Source organism: Adiantum capillus-veneris, chromosome 10 (assembly GCF_014529385.1).
Source record: "Adiantum capillus-veneris isolate H3 chromosome 10, ASM1452938v2, whole genome shotgun sequence".
Classification (NCBI taxonomy): domain Eukaryota; kingdom Viridiplantae; phylum Streptophyta; class Polypodiopsida; order Polypodiales; family Pteridaceae; genus Adiantum; species Adiantum capillus-veneris.
In genome coordinates this window covers 16306258-16328865 of record NC_140940.1, presented here as the reverse complement: position 1 = coordinate 16328865, position 22608 = coordinate 16306258, and the positions used below count along the sequence as shown (strand labels likewise).

The window sequence follows — 22608 nt, the reverse complement described above, 5'->3', positions numbered from 1 at the left end:
AAAGACATAGGAAAGAAACCCTCGTCAAGCGAGCTAAAGGAAAGAAGTGAGTTGCAAACTTCTGACATAATCTAGTTAGAAAAGAATCCAAGTATCTTGTCTTTACAAGAACCATTTTAATGATATATAACATAGAGCATGATGCGGCCAGGCCAACTGAAAAAGATCTCAAAGAATTCTCCCACTCCTTGGAGCAATTGTTAGATCAGAAGGGAGATCAACACATGGTGGTGAGCACTGATCTAGGTTTTTGTAAGACCTGTTTTGAGAATCTTAATGCTATCATTTTTCAGGTGTATTTTGTTGACCAACTACTTTGTTTTGTTGGTTGTGTTCTTCAGTGTTCGATCGGCCATGTGAGAAAGGACAACCGTGTGTATGTCCAAGATGGGGGTTTGGGTGGCTACCTCGATGTCCGCTTTAATCATGTTTTTGCCTCCAAATTGCCTTGTGGATGGTATCCTGTTGTCATCTACACAGGAATGGAATGACATGGATGTTTTTTATTTTGGCAAAGTTGCACATCTGAGTTTTTTGATAGCAGATGACAATGGCATATTTGTTGTTGTTTGCATACCTAGCCAACATCGAATGGTACATGATGTTGCAATAGGCGCATGCTGGGAGCCAGCATACACTACAGTCACAGTTTGCAAGACACCAGTATACAAGAATGTTAATATGATCATAAGATCACTTCTTCTTATTGTTTTCAAGAAAAACCAAGCCCCAATTGCTGAAGTGCTAAAACCCAATGAGGACACATGGATCGATACAATCCAAGAGAGCAAATGGACCATGCAAGAAGATGAACACCATTGAGAGGTACATCCTTTTTTGTAATTTCTTTTTTTGTGTAGTTTTGTTTCTTTCTCTACTTTTCTCACAAGTCCTCTCGTTGTAGGAGGAATGGAATGTGGACATTGCTGTCTGTATCAGATATTGAACATATATACCAAGAAGGGAGATGTGGTAGTGTAATATGGAGGAGACACAAGTGTTCTTGGAATGCTTGGTAGCCATATGGGACGATACTTCATGATCATGGAGAGTAATAAAACACTTTTGGATGAGATTCCAAAAATTACAAAAGCACAAGCAGCGTGGCTAAGCAAAAGAAAAGCATTAGAACAATGATTCTGGGATTTGGACAAACACTAGTTGACTACAATTATATTTGAGAAGCGGGACAGATGGAGTGCGTTTGAAAGGGAGTTGAGTGAGGCTACGTCGGCCTATACGGAGAGCCAATCTTGGCAAGTGGGTTTGGATCCCATATACCCATGGAGTGAGTAGCACACAACAATGATCTGCCTGGCTGCATTTGGATCGTCTTCGCTACAAGATTTTGTGACGACAAAAAAACACAGCGGAGTTCAGAGCTCTCATAGTTGAGCCAAGAGTGATTCCCTTGGCAAGGGAAGCACATGGATTGCATGTTTCCAAAGTATTGAGGAGGCATGTTTAGTGTCAAGGTGGTCAAACACTCGGAACACTCAGATGTTGGTCAAAGAGGGACAGATGGAGTGCGTTTCAGAGGGAGTTGAGTGAGATTGCATCCGCCTATACGGAGATCTGGACTTGGCAAGTGGGTTTGAATCCTATATACCCATGGAGTGAGTAGCACACAACAATGATCTGGTTGCGTTTGGGTCACCTTCGCTACAAGATTCAGCGGTGATGGAAAAACATAGTGGATTTCAAAGAGAATGCACATTCCTCTCAGATTCGAGCCAGGAGTGGTTTTCTTGGCAAATGAAACACATGTATTACATGTATCATGAGTGTTGAGGAGGCATGTTTAGTGTCCAGGTGTTTGGATGCTCGAAACACTCATGATACATGTAATACATGTGTTTCCCTACATGGACAAAAATGGAAATAGAGAGAGAAAGAGATGGTAGCTATGGAGTTTAGAGGCTCTTATCATAATACAAGAGTAGTTCTCAATTGTTGAGAGACTTCTTGCTTCTTTGCAAATTTCACAAGAGAGAGGTGATGAGAGGTATGTAGAGGTTTCCACCACGAGGTTGATAGAGAGCGCAATCACTATGAAATGAGAAAAGTAATAGAGGGAGTAGAGAGAGTTACTTCTTCTTCCTGCGTATAGCTAGAGGGAGCTTGCATGCAGATTAGAGACCAAGAATTGACTCAATTTTTTAGGAAAGAAAGAGCATTTATCTTAGGCGTGCGACATAAAGTATCTCAAAAAATCAAAGGATCATGCTCTGTGTGTGTGTGTGTGTGTGTGTGTGTGTGTGTGTGTGTGTGTGTGTGTGTGTGTGTGTGTGTGTGTGTAGTTGTTTTACCATTAAAAATATGACATAATTGAACTTTTTACATTCAAAAGATAGCTGGCTTTAGAAGAAATGAAATGATAAGTACAAAACCAACTCAGTCTTAGAATTATTTTTGTACAATGTTTGTAATAATGAAGCCTCATTCTAGTATACAAAGTAACAAAAGAACTCCCCAGTAGTAAGTGAATGTGTAATCCAGTGTAAGACAGCTTGCCAAAGCCAAAGAAAACCTTCCAAGACAAGATAGAGTCCTTACCTGCATCCATCCAAGCAAGACAACAGATATGTTAGCCTTGGATGTGTTTTACAGGTATCAATGGACTATACCATTTGTTATCCATGTGGATCTTACCAAAAAAAAATCAACTTTGTACAAGCTCAGTCCATAGTAAATGTTTTAATTTTTAAAAAGGAACCCAAAATTTCCAATTTATATAAGAATTTAATATCATTCTAATTAGAAGGCCATTACCCCTTCTAATCCAAGTGTCTGAATCCCCCCTTATTTAGTCACAATTCATCTTTTAATGAAAGCACCAATTAGTGCAGTAGGTTTGTTCCTTTTTATTAAAAATTCCTTTAGTAGTTCCAATCTAGCCATAGGCTAGTTCAATGTCTGTTTTAAAGTTTGGGCAAAGTTTTAGGCCCATCATGTTATCAGAACTCACCAGTTTTGTAAGTTTACCTACCTTATACATCCTTAAGGCCAACCCAGGTGGCAAGAAGCCCTTGCTGAATCCAAATAAGAACACGAGTCTTCCCTCTACTTTTTTTTTAAAAATTAAGCTATACAATATGCAATTCCTTATGTGAATATAAACAGGAGATCCTTGTAGAACTTTCATCATGACGGTTTTAGCCATTCAGCTAGTAACCAAAAGAAGTGGTGCTACAAAAGAACCATCTAACACCCATAAGCAACAGGTTCAAGCCCTACTTTCACCATAATTTATAAGATCATAATGCCTATGTAACGATCGAAAGGCAGTGCATCAACCAGAATTTAGTGAATCATCACAGAAGCCGTAATGGAATGTAGTCAATGTGGAATCCTATATTATAGTGATGTAAATAGCATTGTGCAATGGTAAACCCTCTTTTTGTTCAAAAAATACTTCCTAAGCAGTAGTTAGCAGTAACCAAAAATAACCAAGTAAACAATAATTGCTAGTGAGTCAACAGACAAACGGGATTTCCACTAATCAAGAAAAGATACATATAATTGCCGCACTACCGAGACCAACAAAAATGAAAGAAGTGCGGGCATTTATGGGTCATTGTGGGTACTATAGGCGTTTCATATACATGTATGCGGTAATAGCTAATCCTTTGTATGCCCTCATTGCTAAGCTTGAGTGGACGGAAGAATGTGAGAAGTCTTTTCACAAATTGAAGCAGGGCTTAATTTTTGCTCCAATTTTGCAAGCCCCTGATTGGAGCAAGATCTTTTACGTTCATGTTGATGCATCAGCCTATGCCATAGGGTGCATATTAGCCCATCCAGGAGAAAAAAAAATGGATTTTCCCATTTGCTACTCTAGCAGATAGTTGAATAACGGTGGAGAAAAATTATACCACTACAGAGAGAGAAGGTCTAGGAATGATATATGCTGTCAAAAAATTTAGACATTACCTTCTTGCAAACAAGTTCGTTTTCTAATTTGTAGATCACCAAGCACTGTTATATCTCGTAAACAAACCTTGCAACACTGGAAGGATTGTTCGTTGGTTTATCCTATTGCTTGAGTTTGATTTCACAGTAGTCGTAAAAAAGAGAACTACACACACATGAGCAGATCATCTTTCGAGACTGTTCCATGGGGAAGCACCTGAAGGAATTGATGATGATCTTCCAGATTCGTACCTATTTTAACGTTGAAATAGTTCTGAGGTGGAGTGAAGAGGTCATCCCTCTACTTATAATCGGATTATTACAGGTAGAAAGACAACCATCAATCATACATCGAACAAGAAATCTCTAGCTTTTAGCCGGACGACTGTACAAGCAAGGTAAGGATGGGATTTTGAGACTATGTGTACAGCTGGATGAATACAAATACTACCTCAAACAGGCTCATATACAACTTACGGGGTTTCACAATGGAGAAACACAAACATACCAACTACTAAAGAGACTAGGGGTCTACTGGAAAAACATGGAAAACAGTGTCCATACTTATGTAAAATCATGTGATATTTGTACAAAGCAACCTCCAATGGAACATGCCACCATGTCTCAAGTAGTACAAGATCCCAAATGAAGTACTTACATAATTGAGTACTTAAAAAACAAGATCTTTCCAGAGGGATGGGGTAATTGTGAAATATTGTGTAGTTTTGTGAATATTGAATATATCGTTTTTACAACAAGCTTAACAAAACTTATCTTTATTTGTCTTCATGAAATTTTATTGGAGGCGGCTTCGTAGGCTCCACGCTTCAAGAAATTTTGAATGACAGATGTCGATGGGCTAAGCAGTTTGGCTTACACCCTATAGGGTAGCGCTTAAATCTGGCTTACACCGTATAGGGCAGTGCAATTTGTTCTTGTTTGATAGCACCAAATACTCGCTCTCTCTCTCACAACAAAGTCTCATATCTCTCTATCAAGTATGGACCACAAAAAGACCTCTCTCTCTATCCACCTTTATCTCTCAAATGCAAAGAGAATAGGCAGCTCTATTCTCTCTCTCTCTCTCTCTCTCTCTCTCTCTCTCTCTCTCTCTCTCTCTCTCTCTCTCTCTCTCTCTCTCTCTCTCTCTCTCTCTCTCTCTCTCGGTTTGCTACAGTGAGTTTGTAGCAAAGCTCTCTCTTGATATTCTAGGGGAGAACCTCACTCTCTCTTTCTTGGTTTATGCAAAAAGGGTCTCCCTCTCAGCAGCAAGAGCTTCTCTCGCTCTCTCTCTCTTCACTAAGTTTCAACGAGAAAAGAAGAAGAAGAAGAAGAGTATTTTAATGTCGTAGGAAACTATCCCAAGAGAAACTCTATCTCTCTCTTTCTCTTTCTATTACCCTTTTGCAACGAGAGAAACTCTTCTTGTAGTCATCGGCACTTGATAGCCCTCAAAAGTGAACTCTCTCTCTACACTCTCTATTTCCCAAGCATGGGAATGCACCCCTAGTGGCGATAAATGAATTCAAAGGCTCTCTTTTTTTCAAAAGAAACTTCTCTCTTCCTTTGTGTCGATCTTCATACAAAGCGCTTCTCTCTCTCTTTCGACTCCCTCTCGATTCCTCTCGCACTTCATGGGCACCACCCTCTCTGGCGACTCTCTCGTCCCTCAGCATGCCCCCCTCGTCATCTCATCCCACTTCAGGCATTGGGTTCCCACCTATTCAACAATTCTCAGCCCTTGCATGTATTCTCTTTCTCTTTTTGACCCTCAACATAGAGCTTCTCTCTCTAACTCTCTCTCCTCCTGCGGTCTCTCTCCATCAGAACGCACACTCAGAGACAGTCTCCCCTCATGCTATCTCACTTGATCTCTTGGCAACACCCCCAAGCATGACTCTTCTCCCCGTTCTCTTGACAGTGCCCCTTTGCAACCGACAATCTCTCACCAATCAACACACCCCACTCATTAGTCTTGTCACCCCTTGACAGCTCATTAAAAAAATCCTATTAAAAGATTATTTTTCTCATTTAATCAAAGCCTCCTTAAGCTCCCTTTCACACTATCTCAACTCCGACTTGGCCACCCAAGTTTGCCTAAACAAAGCAACATCCTCTCTTGCATGGCCTGGCAACTAGTGCGCCCTCTCCTACCACCCGCTCGGTCAGTTTATTTAAAAAAACATTAAAACACCTTTTTGCATCCTAAGACAAAGCCTCCTTAAGATCTTGTTCACACCCGATGCAACTCTCGGCTCCCATGGCTTCTTGCAAAGAGATAGTTCTCTCTCCCTATCTGGATCCCTGGAGAAGGAGATTCCCTCTTTCTCTACAATTCTCCAGCGGGGCTATCTCTCTACTAAATAGAGATCACACACACCCACACAATGTTGCTCATAAATTTCTTCTCAAAACCCCCGACAACGAAGAAATGGGTGGTACTTTCCTCTTCTCACGCTCTCTTTGTTCTTTTTGCAATGTGCACGATCATGTCGATGTCGTCGAGTTGAACGTCTTTAGATTTTTTTCTCTTTAAGCATGATGATAATAGGTTCGGTGTCTTCATTGCTTGTCAAAAGTAACTCCTCAAGGTAGAGCAAGTGAAATCATCATCGTGAAAATTCTTAATAAAATGACATTTCAAGCTCGCTTAAAGTGCTCAAAATCTCATGCAGATTCTCTCTTTCTTTGTCAAAATTCACATGCTCTCGGCCAAAAAAATCCAACAATAGCGTTTTGCATCGACATTACAGTTGGAGTTTTCTACAAGTTTCACAGGGTTACATGTATAGGTTGCAGTACTAATCAATTCCAAGGGGGTTTCTAAATATCGAGCAAAAAAAATCGAGCGTAGACAAATTTTGAGTGAATCTAAGGACAAGTTAGAATGAGCTATTGTGCAACCATCCAATATAATAGACCTCTTTGTTGTGGAAATCTCTAGTAAGAGTTGCTCAACCCACCTTGTTATTGACTGAGCTGCACTCATGACCTCTCTAGCTAGCCTAATAGCCTCATCTTTAGCCTTCACACAAATTATAAGCTCATGTTTCAAGCTTTCCATAACATTTTACTGGTTTGTAACTTCTTAAGTGCCAACTCATACCGCTACTTTTTAGCATCTAGTTCTACTTGCGATCAACCTTTCTTCTCCAAGAAAATTGCACTTACCTTCTCCACATAATGCACTTTGTCATTCTTACAAGCATTATTCATCCCATTAAGCTTCACTACTAATTTGTCAACGGAAGAGGTGGAAGAGAAACAGTACCGGGGGGTGCAGGGGGTAAAGCAGGAAGAGATAGGTAAAAATGTACCTCTCCTACAATGAAGAAGCAGGTGTACGCCATCACCTTCCCGCTCTTTGTGAGTGTGTGCATGACCTGATCCATGAGAGTGCATGAGAAATATGGAAGTAGAACGCGGTATGTTGCAATGTGCACCTTTTGCTTGAATAGGATGCCTCTTGAATCTCGTATAACCCAATTCGAGTGGGAGTTTTGCATATTGACATCACTTGGGTACTGTTGTGAGCTCTTTTGAGATTGTATCCCCCTTAGGGACTTTGTTTAATACATGCATCAGTTCTTGGTGCATGTGTGTGCGATTACTCATGTACGTTGCTTTCCAGCGTGAAAAAGGGAAAGCTGTTGTGAAGTCTGATGCCCCCAAGGGCGATGTAAAGATAAAAGAGATCAATGTGGTTGAATCTCCACCTCCAAAGGTTGTTCTCGACGTGCAAGAGCCATCAAATGTGCTTTTTTTCACTTTCGATTTGATTCTAGATGCGTTATTGGCTCTTGATGAGTGTTCTGTGCAAAATTGGATCATTGATTCAGGTGCCACTTTCCATGTTACTCCCCATAGGGAATGATTTTCCACATATACTGCTATGCATGGTTCAATCAAGCGTTGAGATTCCTATCAGCTTGATATATGCGGTATGGGAGATTGCAAGTTATGCATGACAAATGGAACTGAATTTATGCTTTGCGGAGTCAGACATGTTTGTAAACTGACTAAGAGTTTGGTGTCAGTTGGTCAGCTTGATGCTCTAGCCTATACTATTGTTTTTGGCAATGGTTCTTGGATGGTGCATAAAGCAAATTTAGTTGTCATAAAAGGTCAAAAATATGGCTCATTGTACTCTTTATATGTCTCTTCAATCAAAGAGAGTTCTATCTATGTAGCCGAGTAGCCTTCTACTGAGTTGTGGCATATTCGGCTAGGCCATATGAGCCAGAAAGGAATGAAAATTCTTTGATATTTGGGCTACTTGTGTTAAACTATTCTGATTTCAATCGATGTGAGCATTGCATCTATGGCAAGCAAACTAGGCAAACTTCCTCGTCATTACATCGAGAGTTGGGAAACCCTCTAGATTTGGTTCATAGCAATTTATGTGGGCCTATGCCACGTAAATCTCTAGGGGGAACACTATATTTCCTGAAATTCATAGATGACTCTAATCGAAAGGTGTGGGTCTACCTCTTGAAGAGGAAAGACGGAGTGTTTACTACATTCCAAAAATTCTTAGCCATGGTTGAGAACCAATTTGGTAGAAAGCTAAAAGCTTTTCAAACTGACAATGGTGGATAGTATGCTCCACAAAGTTCAAGAATTTCTATAGCAGATGAGGGGTTTGATGACAATTTACTACGGCGTACACACCTGCTCAAAATGGAATTACTAAGCATATAAATCGCACGATTCAAGAAAGAGCCACAACCGTGTTATCTATGGCAAATTTACCTCTTGAGTTTTGGAGAGAGGGAGTTAAGACAACTGTGCATATCATTAATAGATCACCTAGTACTCCATTGAATTTTAAGATTCTATAGGAGATGTGGAATGGCAAGAAGCCAAATTATGATAGATTACGTGTGTTTGGGTGCGAAGCACTCTGACACATTCCCAAAGGAATTCGCAAGAAGCTAAGTCGCACAAGTGCATCTTCATTGGTTATGGTGCAGATGGAGAGATGGGATATCGTTTCTGGCACCCGAAATCTAGACAGTTTATTTGTAGCTCACAAGTGATACTCAATGAGTCTGAAATGCATAGACAGCCTGTTAAAGAGGCAGGATATCGAAAAGTAAATTTTGAGAATGTAGCTTGCACAAATTTGGGAAAATCAAATGAGTCTATTGGTGATGTTCCTACCACTATTACTACTCTAGAGAGAGAAGAATTCAGTTGTCATGTTGTGAGAATATCTACACATATATCTCATGCACCTTAGCGTTTTTATCCAAGATATGACTATGTGTCATGCACTGACTACAATGAGCTGACTTGTTACAAAGAAGCTATTCAAATGGAAGATAGCATGAAGCGGGAGCAAGAATGATGGCTCCCTCATCATGCTCATCTTGTACGTGGATGATATGCTTATAGCCAGGAAGTCCAAAGATGAGATTGCACTTCTCAAGGATGCCTTAAGCAAGCAATTTTCCATGAAAGATTTGGGTGATACACATCATTTTCTTGGTATGTGTATCAAGCGAGATCTAAGCATGGAGTACTTGAACTATCACAGGAAGAGTATACTCACAAGGTCTTGCAATGTTTTAACATGCAAGGGGGGAAAACATTGAGTACTCCAACGGTTCCATACGTAAAACTTAGCAAGCATGATTGTCCCAAATCGGATGCTGAACAGATAGAGATGGAAAAGGTGCCATATTCTTTGACAGTTGGCAATCTCATGTTCTTCATGGTTAGCACACAACCAGATATTGTATTTGCAGTGGAAGTGGTTAACGGGTATATGGAAAATATAGGCAAAAAGCATTGGGAAGCAATGAAGGATAGTGAAGCATATTTTGAGATACATCAAGGGTTCAACCAACAAGTGCTTACGCTTTTGAAACAGTAATGCATCCATAGTCGTATACACTGATGCGGATTATGCGGGTTGTGTGGAAAGTAGACGATTCACATCTGGCTACATTTTCTTATTTGTTGGAGTGGCAGTCTCTTGGAGATAGTGTCTCCAAAATTGCATTTTGTCTTCCACTACTGAGGCTAAGTATGTTGCAGTTTCCAATGCCAGAAAGGAAGATGTGTGGTTATCTCGTATAGTGGGAGACCTTGGTATACACCAGACTTGAGTGTTACATTGTGACATCTAGAGTGTGATTGTGCTAGCAAAGAACCCCATGTTTCATTCCAAATTGAAACACATTGAGTTCATGTATCATGTGATACGCGATATTTTGGCTAGCAAACGCATTGAGTTAGCCAAAGTTCACACGGATGACAACCCTGCAGATGCTCTTACAAAGAGCTTAGCCTCAAAGCGATTCGCACATTGCATTGAGATGATGGGTTAGGGTGAAGCCTTGTGATGCTTCACATTTGTATGAGTTTATACTAACATAGGCCACTTGGGTCACTATGGTCTTCAAGTGGGAGATTGTAAGGGTGCAGGCCATATTGGCCGGGCGTCGCCCATTACTAACATTACTTTATTCATTGCATAATACGAAAGAATAAGCTCAGGGGGTTCACTATTCAATTACCCCTATATAACGTGCGTTTGTGAGGTAATTAAAAATCCCTTTTTTAACATGCTTGAATGAATAAAATGACCCTTATTTTATATATTTTTTCCAAAATGGAATATAAAAGCCCCTTATTTTAATGTATCTCTATTAAATTGCCTAAGTTTTTTGCATTTTAAAACCCCTCATGTTGAACTCATGTGGTATATTAACTTGATTACATAGTGCACCCCCCGAGAGAATAAGGGGCTATGAAAATTTATCCACTCAGAGCTCCACCTACACAACAGCACTTCCACTTCTGCACTAGCATCACCCACACTCCCGCTTGCCTCACAAATGCACAGTAGTTATACAACAAGTGGGAGCAAAAGTCTCTTCATAATCGATGCCTTTTCTATTGTGCATAACCTTTTGCAATAAGTCGAGCCTTATAGCGATCAATTTCACCATTTGGCTTACATTTCAACTTGTAAACCCACTTTGTACCAATGGCCTTTTGCCAGGAGGCAAATCACATAAAGTCCATGTGTTGTTTTCTATAAGTGCATCATATTCTGATTGCATGGCTCATCCAATTTTTTGAATTCTGTGCTTCATAAAAAGACAGAGGTTCTCAACATCACATGAGCTAGAAATAGCCCAATCATAGCAATCCAATGCATAAGATGCATGGCCGGAGCCTGAATGAGTATGACTAGACAAAGGTGCATCCAATTTACTATCACACAAAGTATGCACCGGTCATTTTGGCATGCATCTAGCGTGCTCATTCGCAACCCTTTCCACATCATCATGTACATCTACATCAATATTAGACTGATCTATAACATTTTCAGAAACCCCCATAGGTTGTACTTTTTTCTCATTTGAATTTATATTCAAATTTCCACCATTGAAAAAAGGTAACTAATTGTCATAAATTTCATGTGAGCTTACATTACTATCTCTAGGACATGACAACAAGGGCTACACAGAATCTTCCACAAACACAGCATCTTGTGAAATTAAGATACACTTTGTTTGTGAATGGTACAACCTGTAACCTTTGCTCTCAGCCTTGTAACCAACAAAAATGCATTTGATAGCCTTATCATCCAATTTTTTGCACTACGTTTGTGACACTAAAGCATAAGCCAAACAACCAAAAACACGCACATGATCAATAGATTGCTTTCTATCATGCCATGCTTCATAAGGATTCATAGACTACAAAGCTTTCATAGGACACCTGTTAAATACATAAGTGACACACATGATAGCCTCAAGCCAAAATGAATGTGGCAAAGCTTGACTCACTACAACACATCGCACGAAAATCGATGTTTGTACCGATGCAAATAAACGTGGCCTAAAATTTAAAGGCATCGGAATAAGTGTCTGTAATATAAACATCGGACTTGTATCATCGATATACGTGTCGATATAATCAATTTCTATACCAACATGTATATTGACGCTCATATCAACGCATGTACCGATGCTTTTCTAGACGCTTGTAGATACGTACATATCAACGTCTGCACCTGCAAAAGATTTTTGAGCAGAGAGTAGTGTCATTTGTTGCTACATCTGTTGCAATAACAAAGGCACAACCTCTCTGCTCAAAAGAAGAAGGCAAATGTAATCGCACTTTGCATTAAGATAGATTGATAGTGCATCATAAAACAATAAAGAAGTGTTAAGCAAACTACCATAAATATAAAACTAGAAATTGAAATAATCAAAACCACGATAGCATAACTATTATCATTGCCATAAATAGTTACAAAACTATAAGTATAACCATAATGATAACTGTAAGAAAAACCATAGCCTTATATTTGAACATAATCATTACCTTAACCATAAACAACACCATAATGACAATGACATAACAATAAACATAAGCATAAGCATGACCATAAAAGGGTGTCGGAACCATAACCATTGCCACTGACATAACCATATAAATACCATATCCAAAACCGTTGTTAACACCATAACCGTTGCCACTATCATAAGCATAAGCTTAAGCATAAACATAACCATAACCATAAAAGAGTTATCAAAACCATAACCATTGTTGCTAGCATAATAAAAAGAGAAACAATAACCATTGTTAGTGGCATAGCAAAAAATAAACCATAACCATAAACATTATCATAAGCATAAGCATAACAATGAAGGTATTGTTAGAACCATAAACATTTCAATTATGTGCATCATAAACTTAATCATAATCATAAATAGTGATTATGTGTGTGTGCATGAAAGAAAAAGAAGAAGCATTCACATTAAGCACTCATTTTTTGTTTGTAAGAAAGAATCCTATATGAAAAGCCCTTCAAAAGCTAGCTAATAAAAGCAGCGCTGCAATGGTGGCTTACTTGATAAGGAATTAACACTCAGGGTTGGAGATCCAGGCATGGGTGCAAACATGCAGATTACCGTGATGACCAGCTGGGAGGGTCAGTTCTTCACGATGGACGTGGAGGTAGACCAGCCAGTCAAAAAGATGAAGGCGCTCTTACAGCGGTGAAGAGGGATAGCCGCGCCATCGCAGTGCTTGCTTCAGCTGCACGTCAACACCATCGAGCTGCCCAACTCTTACATTTTGCACTCCGCGGGCATCACCAAGGGGTACATCCGTGTCTTAGGAGTGCCGGTACGAGCGCCAAACCCCGATCGTGAGCATCATCATCATGATCCGCAGCAGCAACAACAGGAAGCTGAGCTTGCCTTCATGATGAACGCCGACCCCTTCTATGTTGAGGCGCAGCGCAGAAAGAAGGCCAACATCCAGCAGAAGAACATCCATGACAACTGGTTAGAGGCCATGGAGCACTACCCTGAAGTCTTCGCCAGGGAGAATTACACGTTGAGCTGTTTGTGGACATGGTGGTAAATGACGTTCCCATCAAGGCCCGTGTCAACAGTGGAGCAGCGATTTTGACCATGTCCTATAGGAGAGGTACAGTGGCGATTTCGACCATGTCATCTACATGGCTACGCATACGTCTGCACCAAGCACCACCCCGATGTGCCACACCAAAGGGGCTTACACAATCAATGTATTCTGATGGACAAAGAACAAAACTACACCTTATATGATCCTCGTTTAACTATCACAAGAAGTTTTTGACAAATTCTCACAATAATTCCCACATTGTGACTTATCTCAACTGCGAAGGGGACTTGGCAATGGAAGAAGAGCAAAATTATCCCTTATTTGATCCTCGTTTTAACTATGGCAACACCACCCAATAGTCATCTACCACCCATACGTCTACACCACGCACCAACCCGACGCATGTCTATAGAAGCATGCTCAATGTATGTTTTAATGCCTGTTTGCATCACAAAGAATTACCTACGTTGCATTGTTCTTGTTTAAAGACCAGCATGTAGTGTTGTAAAGGTGGTTCTCTTAAATTGTGCTCATCTTTGCCTTTTGTAGCCTACTCTTATGGCTCTTGCTCACAAGCAACATGATAAATAAGCAAGAGCAAGGGGTTTTGTAGATCCACTATGGAGATGTTCCCACAAGCCTGATCATTTTGACTCGAAACTTATATTGATCATCCTGTCATATAGACTCCACATTGGTCTTCTCTCAACCTGCATGATCTAATCTCCTTTAAAAGGATGCCTTGCATGTGAAATTGACACTTCAAAATAATTGAGGCTTGCATGCTTGATGAGGACTAGTCTAGATATATAGTTGTAGTCAATTCCCAACAATGTAGCTTAACATCATGCTCAAGCTCCATTTGATTCTCCCTTTCTATCATCAGGGATGCAAAAGTGGAAGTGGAAATTCTCAAGCTCTATTTGCAAACATTTCATTCTCCCTCTATCATTAAAGATACAAAAGTGGCAGTGAAAAAGTATTGTTACAGGTGAAAAAGCATGCACGGAATGATGTTCATGAGCAATCACGATTAGAAAAGCACAGAGTATCCACAACGTGCGATGTTGATATTGATACATGGCCCATTCTATGGCTTTGATTTTTAATAATCAAAGGTTACAAACTCTTCAAAGATCGAGAGAAGGGATAATTGTGGCAAGAAAGCATCCAAAAAAACATGAAGACAACTTGTGGAATGAGCTGGTCACTTGACAATTATCCCAAGTTAGAACTTCATTGTCAGATGTCAGATCAGATTAGACCAAATAGGATGAAGAGAATCAGACTTTAAATGACAATTAAAAAACTAGACAGACAATCAAACTAAAAGAGTATAATCAAATGTTGGACAACAAGACAACTAGAACTAATATGTTCAGATTACTCAGCTAGAAGTACAAATGAACTAGCATTGGATGCTGAATTACAAGTGAGTCTAAGAGTTTCCAAAAGCTTATGAGTACAACAGAGCTTTGCTAAAGACTAGCCTTGAGGGGCTCACTACACTAAAAAGAAGATCACATCATTTCAATATTAGGAATTAATTTATTGTATATTTTGTCACATTTTTGTATACAAAAGGGTGTTGAAATTGATATTGGAAAACATTTACACATTGAATTAAAAAAGGGTCCCTTTTACTAGTGAAAATTCCACAACTAAGGGCTTAAATAGTCCTTGAACACAAATGACATATAGGATTTACATATAGTGACTACCGTAATGAATCTGCTTGATTGGCTTTGATACGGGCTTCATACAGAAGTTCAACCATCTCTTTGAACTAGTAATTGTAGCAATTCATTTGTATACTTGATGAGCAGACTAATTTGGCATCACCAATGACTCATCATACCCCTAAAATTCACCAAGTCATCTTTTAATTAAGAGATTGTGCTTTCCTATTCTGTTTCATTGAGCATAGATTTCCAAGCCACAGAGAGCGCCTTGCTTTGCTCATACCATTCCTAAGTCTGATCTGCTATTTTGACATATCTCACCATGAGTTGGATCATTGTAAGGTAGAATTGTGAGAGCTCCTCCTCCTTCATGAAGATTGCATACATCAACATCGGTGAGTTTGGTATTGCCTTGATGTAGTTGAGGATGATCGGATTTTCTTGTTGCATCACTTTTTTTAGAGCCCTCACCAAATGAAACAAACTCTTTAGCGCATTCTCCTAGTCTCTGAGTGTCATCTGAGTTCTTGGGCCTTGACTACTGGATGCATTGTTCTCCAACATTAGGAAAAATATGAACCTTTGCATGGGCCTTGTAAGGATCCCTAATTTTAAGGGATTAAGGTTGATTTTGTGTAGACTTTGGGGGACAAGTGTATTTAACAGTCTACTTTTGAGTAGGATTCTCTAGCCTTTTTTTAGGGCCATCTAGGATGTGGTCCTCCTAGAGGTCCCTTTCTCTCTCTAGCTCTTGAAAAGTGAAGGAAAAAAGTTGTTGTGGCATTAACTACCTCCTTCCATCCCTTTTCCATGCCACATAATCCAAAACATGCATAACCCTAAGCTAGAAAATGTTTTTTTTTAAAAAAATCAAATTTCACCTATTTTTTCCTCAAAAGTTCATCTTAACGTATCTACATATCAAACAAAGGTTTTTTTGATCTGTTTTGGACTTACACTCACTAAAAGGCCAATTTTTGAATTTTTATTTTCCCACCAAAAAAATTACTCTCTCCCTCTCCTCTCCTCCTCCCTCTCCCTTGCGTCTCTCCTACCTCTCCCCTACCTCCCCCTTCCATTGCCTTCCCCCTTTAAATCCTTAGGTTTAGCAGCCATATTGCTCAACAATATCACAAACTATATATCCCACACACCATAAGTGTGTATATTTGCTTGCCCACAGAGTTTGCATCAAAAGTCACACACATGGGTGACCAAAGATCATCCCAACAATGTCGTGCTACAGATTGACGTCAATGTTGATTGTTGGGTGGATGCAAGTGATAGTCTATACACTCTAATTCATTTTATATTGTCTTTGTTCCTCCTAAAATATTTAATTCAGATTTTGAACCATTTTTCACAAAAATCTCCTATGTGTATGTATGTGTATACCCAACACACACACATGCACTCACTCATGTCCTTCTCTTTCATTGTAGAGCTTGCATAACCTTATAAGCTTTGACATAATAGATCTTAAACATCACTTTTCCTCTAAAACAACCTTCTTTGTTACATCTTGCAGGTAGGTGCTTCAAATCCATGCTTATAAGAGGTAGATAATCTCATCACAATGTATATTATAGGATTGTTTATGACCAAGTGGATGGAAATACTTGCAAATTTGTACAACATATACTAAGCAAGTGTCTTTATTATACAACTTGCAAATGTTGAATTCATACATGCTTTTTGTTTGAACAACTGGTCTCTAACGCGTCATGGTACAAGGTGACCTCTTACTATGCTAGTTGAGTGGTGGTGTTTGTAACAATGGCTCAAGGAATTGGCAGAACATGAATCTTTTATGGTGGCACAAAGATCTCCTCAAGCAATGTGGCTCCCACTACACCAAGAACCATTATGCTAACATGGAGAGATCCCTCATAGGACAATACAACATGTTGCTTTTCATCAGCAACACACCCTTTCCTAACCTGAAGGCACCCCCACCAAAGATATTTTTATGTGATAGCTATCCCATGAGTACACCATGTCATGGAACGGATGCAAGAACTATGAACGCACTACCCCTTGTAAGTTGTCCATGAATGTATGTTTCTCAAAGTCAATGAGAAGAATTTTGGACTTTTTTGTTTGTTGATATGTAGGAGCACTCTAGGTCTACCATATTTTGAGATGTTTGATAAGTTAAATAAGATTTGTAGTCATTTAAAGTGTAAATTTGTTTGTTTTTTGGTAAGATTGTACATGAGAAGACATAAATGAGAACTTTTAAAGAATAAACCTAGATGAGATTCCTATTATGCACTTATGACACCATCTCTCCTTGAACCCTTTGATTTCTATTGTTGTGGGGGGTCCAAGGGGGGCCTATTTTCAAATTTTTAGCAATAACTTTTGCTTGAAAGAAATTTTGTTTGTTTTAAAGTTTGTACAGAGTCTAGGAATTCATTCAGATTCTTTTCCTTCAATTTTTAAATTTTGACCCAAGGCAATCCTTGGAAGCCACTTTTGAAGGACTTGGGGTGAGATTTTGAGAAAGTTTTGTATGTGGAAAATACATCTCTTAAAACAAGTAGAAACATTGGTTCTTTGAGTATTTTCAAATTCCAGGATTTCGATAATCGTTGGAGCCCGTAGATGAAGGAAAAAGTAAGAAATGTATGTTTTACATCATTATTTTAGAAATTACCAACTTGCAGGTTGATATTTGGAGAATCTGAGCAAGATATGATTTTTTACATCACAAGATGGTTGAAGAGCGTGACAACGTGATAAAATATCATGTGAGATAAGCCCAAACAGATTCGGAGTCGATTGGGAGCTACAAGTTGTTGAAAATAGCCTAAAATTAATTTTAAAAAACCTAAAATTTGTATCATGGACAAACACCTAAATTCTGTAACTACTTGCCATTTAAAGGCCCTAGGTCCCCTCAACAAGAGGGGTCACAAGGGCACACAAAATGCCCAAATAGGGATCCTTGTTTGGGCATTTGCACGCCCTTGTGGCCCCTGTTGTTAAGGGGCCTTTAAATGGAAAACATGCTCTTTTTTCCATGCATGGCCATGAGATAGAGGTGTGGTGTTTGATGTACAGAGAGCAAGCGCCCCCCCTCCCCCCACCCCACCCCATTTTGTTATGTGTTCAAAGGCCTCTTAAATCCTATGCATTGGGAATGTTTTGATAAAGAAATTTCTTTGGTTTTTGAAACCACATTGACTCCTACTGTTATAGTACCCAACCACAGGTTTCTTGACTAGCAGTTTACATAGGCTCGAGTGGTATATATCTTCTATGTTAACAATACATGCATCTATAATTTATGTTTACACTTTCTCTATCCAAATGAGCTACATAGTAGAAGTCAAATCCAAAATCTTATAGTTAAGTTCACAAGGGTGATAGCTATTGGTAGCAATACCAAAGAAATAACTACCAGTAGCCAATGAATAGGGATATTTAAGAAGATTTGATACCAAAAACTTGTCAACACTACTAAAAAAACAGGTGGAAACTCAAAGGATATACAATATATGTATGATGAAACATGAATCAACAATAAGTTAATCGTTCACCTATCAATCACCGCTATACATCGACACCTCCATCTCAAGTTGTTCTTTCTCAAAGTCAAGCTTGGCATAGGCATACTAGTATGGAAACAATAACATGTTGGAAAGCAAGAGTTTAGATTTCTCAACTTGTGAAACAGTGCTAATGAATCATGTGTTAGCAGGTCACCACGACGGACGTCTGCAGCATAGCTTATTTACTAACATAATGTCAATATGCAAGGAAGTGACTTGGGATGGGGCACGGAGACTCAATGGGATCGTCAATCTCAGCAAAGTGAACCTAAAGGACTGTTCATACTTCTACAATAGAAAATCAACCACTTCCTAGTCAGAGAATCAGTCTATGTCCAATCTCAACGCTCTAGGTCATCACGCCTTTTCGGCATCCAAACAAATTCGAAATGCAACAAAACTTAAGGAGAGGTATTACAAAACCTAAGGAAATATTCCTACTAAGTTCTGCAGTCATGTGGGAAGGTACGGAAATCACGATCCATCCAAAAAAATGTATAGAAAACTGACACAGAACTACATGGAAAGGTTTCCCTTAAGCATAGAAACTCTCTTCCAAGGTCAAAACATTTTAAAAAAACCATTTAAGACCTCAAATCAATGCATTTAGCTCACAACAGACAAGATGTTTCAAACCACAAAGAATTGAGAATGATTACACTTAGATTGAAGAGCCAGAGACAAGGAACACAATGTGCTATTTGGAATTGAATTCTATTTACCAGACAAGGAGAAAGATTGATTACAATTTGTAGCAACAAGGTATCTCTCTGTCGACATCCAATTACTTTCCAAGATAATGATAATGTTCTTTACAAAACTAAGGGTTTTCACTTGAAAACTTGGGAATCTTTCCCACGGCCATTTGGTCACTTACATGGTTTGTAGGCTCAGAGAGACTAAGAGGGATTGATAGATTATATTACAATTTGAGAATCATCATTACCAGAATTACACCACTTCTTTTGAAAAAATGATTGGATACAACAACTTCACCTTTTGAGTGACATTCTATTGTGTCCACCAAACATTCCCCCCTTCCTATTCATTGCACGTCCTTGTGCAATTTGCCTTTGATTGTTGCCTTAGTAGATGATCAGGGGATGATCAATCTCTTTTCCAGTGTCCTAGTGAGGCGCCTGAATTTTTGTGCCCTTGCCTCGATCTCCATCTTCGTTGCTACCTCTTTGAAAGGATTATTGCTGAGAGTACTCTGATATGCTATATGTTGAGCTAGTAAATCTTTGGTCACGGGATTAAAGATGGAGGACTCCACTTCAAATAATCCTATCATGAATGCGTCCTCAAAAGTTTGGCTTTGTGATGCAAATCCAACCAATAGGAAAGCTTCAATGAATGCTCAACTCCTCTACCATGCTAATTACTAAGATATGCTAAGCTTTTATGAGTGATTAGGTGAGGAAATATACTTCTTTCTTGTAAGACTACTCCTTCTTCTTCTCAATCTACTCTCATACCCCGCTAGCTCTCACCATCTTTGAAGGTGTGTGAGGTCTTGGGTCTGAGACCGTGAGGGAATTGATGTTGTGTTTTATAAGTGTGTGCATGGTGCTTGAAGCTTTCATCTTCATTACACCAGCAAGTTATTGAAGGAACACAAAGTATTGTATTGTAAAATGTTTGTATGTAGTGGGAGGGCAAGAACATGACTTTTGCATACAATTCCATGATAATGTTTCTACTGGGAATTTATGTTACCATATTCCAGCACAACCCTCTTGTGCCTTCCATAAAAACTTGCCTAGGATGCTCCGCTGCTTCTATATCATTGAATACCGTAATGCAGGTGATTAGCATCTTTGCAATCTTCACTAGCATTTGGCATGCAATCTTCACTAGCATCTGGCATGCAAGATATGGTATTTCCTTCATCACCTTGACGACTCCCTTGAGCGTCTGAACCATATACTTTTATGATGAGAGAATGTTATTGCTTGGCCTCATTATAATTGGGTAGTTTAGAACTACTGGTCTTTTGCTTTTGCCCCATAAATAAAAGCTTTCCCAAGATCGTCGTCTATCGATGGGACAATAAATTGGGTCCATCATGAGATGTTGTGGAGTATTTCTATAATATGTTTCATTAGTTGGGCGCTGCTCAAACCATTTCCTTCGCCATATTGGTTGATTGTTGATTATAGTATGAATCTGTATGGCAGTGACACAACATCCCTGTAATCTTCTCTTTGGCTTGGCTCAAGGACAGGTAGCATTTTTTGTTTCCATAAGAGAGCCTCTTGCCTCATCAGTGGTAGTGCGATCATGAAATTCCCGAGGTCTTTTACCACTTCGTCGAGAGTGACCATGAGAAGGTCCGCTGACTCCAACACCTTGAGGTCATATTGTAGATACTCCTTGTGTGAAGGGTCTTTGACTTCTGAGATCCACCGCTGAATTTCTTGTTTTGTAGTATCCAAGATGGACATCATGGCTGGATCTTCAAATTCATGCATTGCCGTTCCTATGCTTGTACCTAGCATACCTTTGTGGTGAGCTTCAATGGTGAATTGTTCCAATCCTTCTGTTTGTTCAACTTCCACAAGGACTGTTCATATTGGCTTCACCTGTGTTGCCCTTATAGCATCCAAATCTTCCTTTGCCTCTACCAGTTGCTTTCTCAAATTTTCAATTTCTTTGTCTTTAGCTTTTTGCAAAGCTCTATGCAGTGCTTTCATAATTTGCATGTCATACTTCTCTTGAGCAAGGGCCTCCTTTAGATCCGGGACCTCTTTAGTCAGCAAGGTCGATTTAGTTGTCATGCTTGTGGAGCTCGACATCTCCAGCAAGGCTAAAATTTGGGTCAGAGTCTTGCTAACCATCGCATAAGACTGTTGCAGCTTCACATTGTGTTACCTCTCCCTGATGCTTTTGTTTCACCCTCTTCTGGACTCCCTCTTGTTTTAGCTTGCTTTTGAATAAGGCCTCAGGATGTTTCAATTGCTGCTTTGGCTAGTGGGGTAGCTTCATGTTCTTCTCCTAACCCTATTCCATAATGTTTTTGCCGGCACTGACCATTTTAGCCTTGATTACTTCCAAATGACCATTTGCAAACTGAAGGTAACAAATCATTAGGTTTTAATGATTTTAAGACCCCTTTTTGTGACTATTTTGCCTGGTCAGTTATCCTTTTGTATCCTCCATTGAGTGATCAACTTCTGCCCTGATTTTGTCATCAAGGTACATGGATCGCGATCCATGTTGGGAAGGATATTGGGGTTCCAGTTAGTGGAAGTTGTTCATGGGCTTATGGGGAACTCATTGTGCAAGTTTCTCTGATTTTAGGGCTTGGGGAATATGGTTCGTGATCCATGTTCCAACCCCTTTTGCAATTGTTTTCGCATGCAGTGATTCTGTCGATTATTAGGGGTCTACCGAAGAAAAGGTTTTTGAGCAAGGTTTGAACTCCCCCATTGGCTTTGGCAACTTGCAAAAATTCTGACTTAGATCTGCTCTGATCTGCTGTTTTGGTAATGCTAGTGCAGTGTGGAGAATAAACAAGTGTTCTTGTAGGGTTAATGATCATACCTGTCAAATTTGGTGGAGTAAGAGCTATCGAGGTGGTCGCAGTAGGCAGAGACAAAGCGAGAAACTCTATGCTTCTCTCTCTCTCTCTCTCTCTCTCTCTCTCTCTCTCTCTCTCTCTCTCTCTCTCTCTCTCTCTCTCTCTCTCTCTCTCTCTCTCTCTCTCTCTCTCTCTCAATGCAAATGAGCATATTTTGCCCCATTTCACTATATGTTCCCTATCTACCCGAAATGCCCCATTCATACTTACCTCCATTGATCATATCTTGCTTTTCATATCACCTGCAGTTCCAACCGTTCTTTATTCTGATATTCAATAGACAAATGGCCTTTGATCTGCAGTTTTGATCCTTAGAAGTTGGCTCAAAATCCATCTCGTGCAAACCTTTTCATGTCTGCCATGTTTGAAGCCCTTGCTTTGAAATTTTGGTGTTTGCTTTTAGAAGTCAATTTCGACTTTCCTGGCTCAACTTATTAATTTTTGTTGATTATTTGTCCTTTTTAGCTTTTTAGTGCTA

At 39.5% G+C, this 22608-nt stretch overlaps 1 pseudogene; it reads left to right on the top strand.

The window, feature by feature from the left end:
- The first annotated feature begins 12882 nt into the window (after positions 1-12882).
- On the top strand, positions 12883-13511 carry LOC147448500 (DNA damage-inducible protein 1-like; annotated as a pseudogene).
- Positions 13512-22608: the final 9097 nt, after the last annotated feature.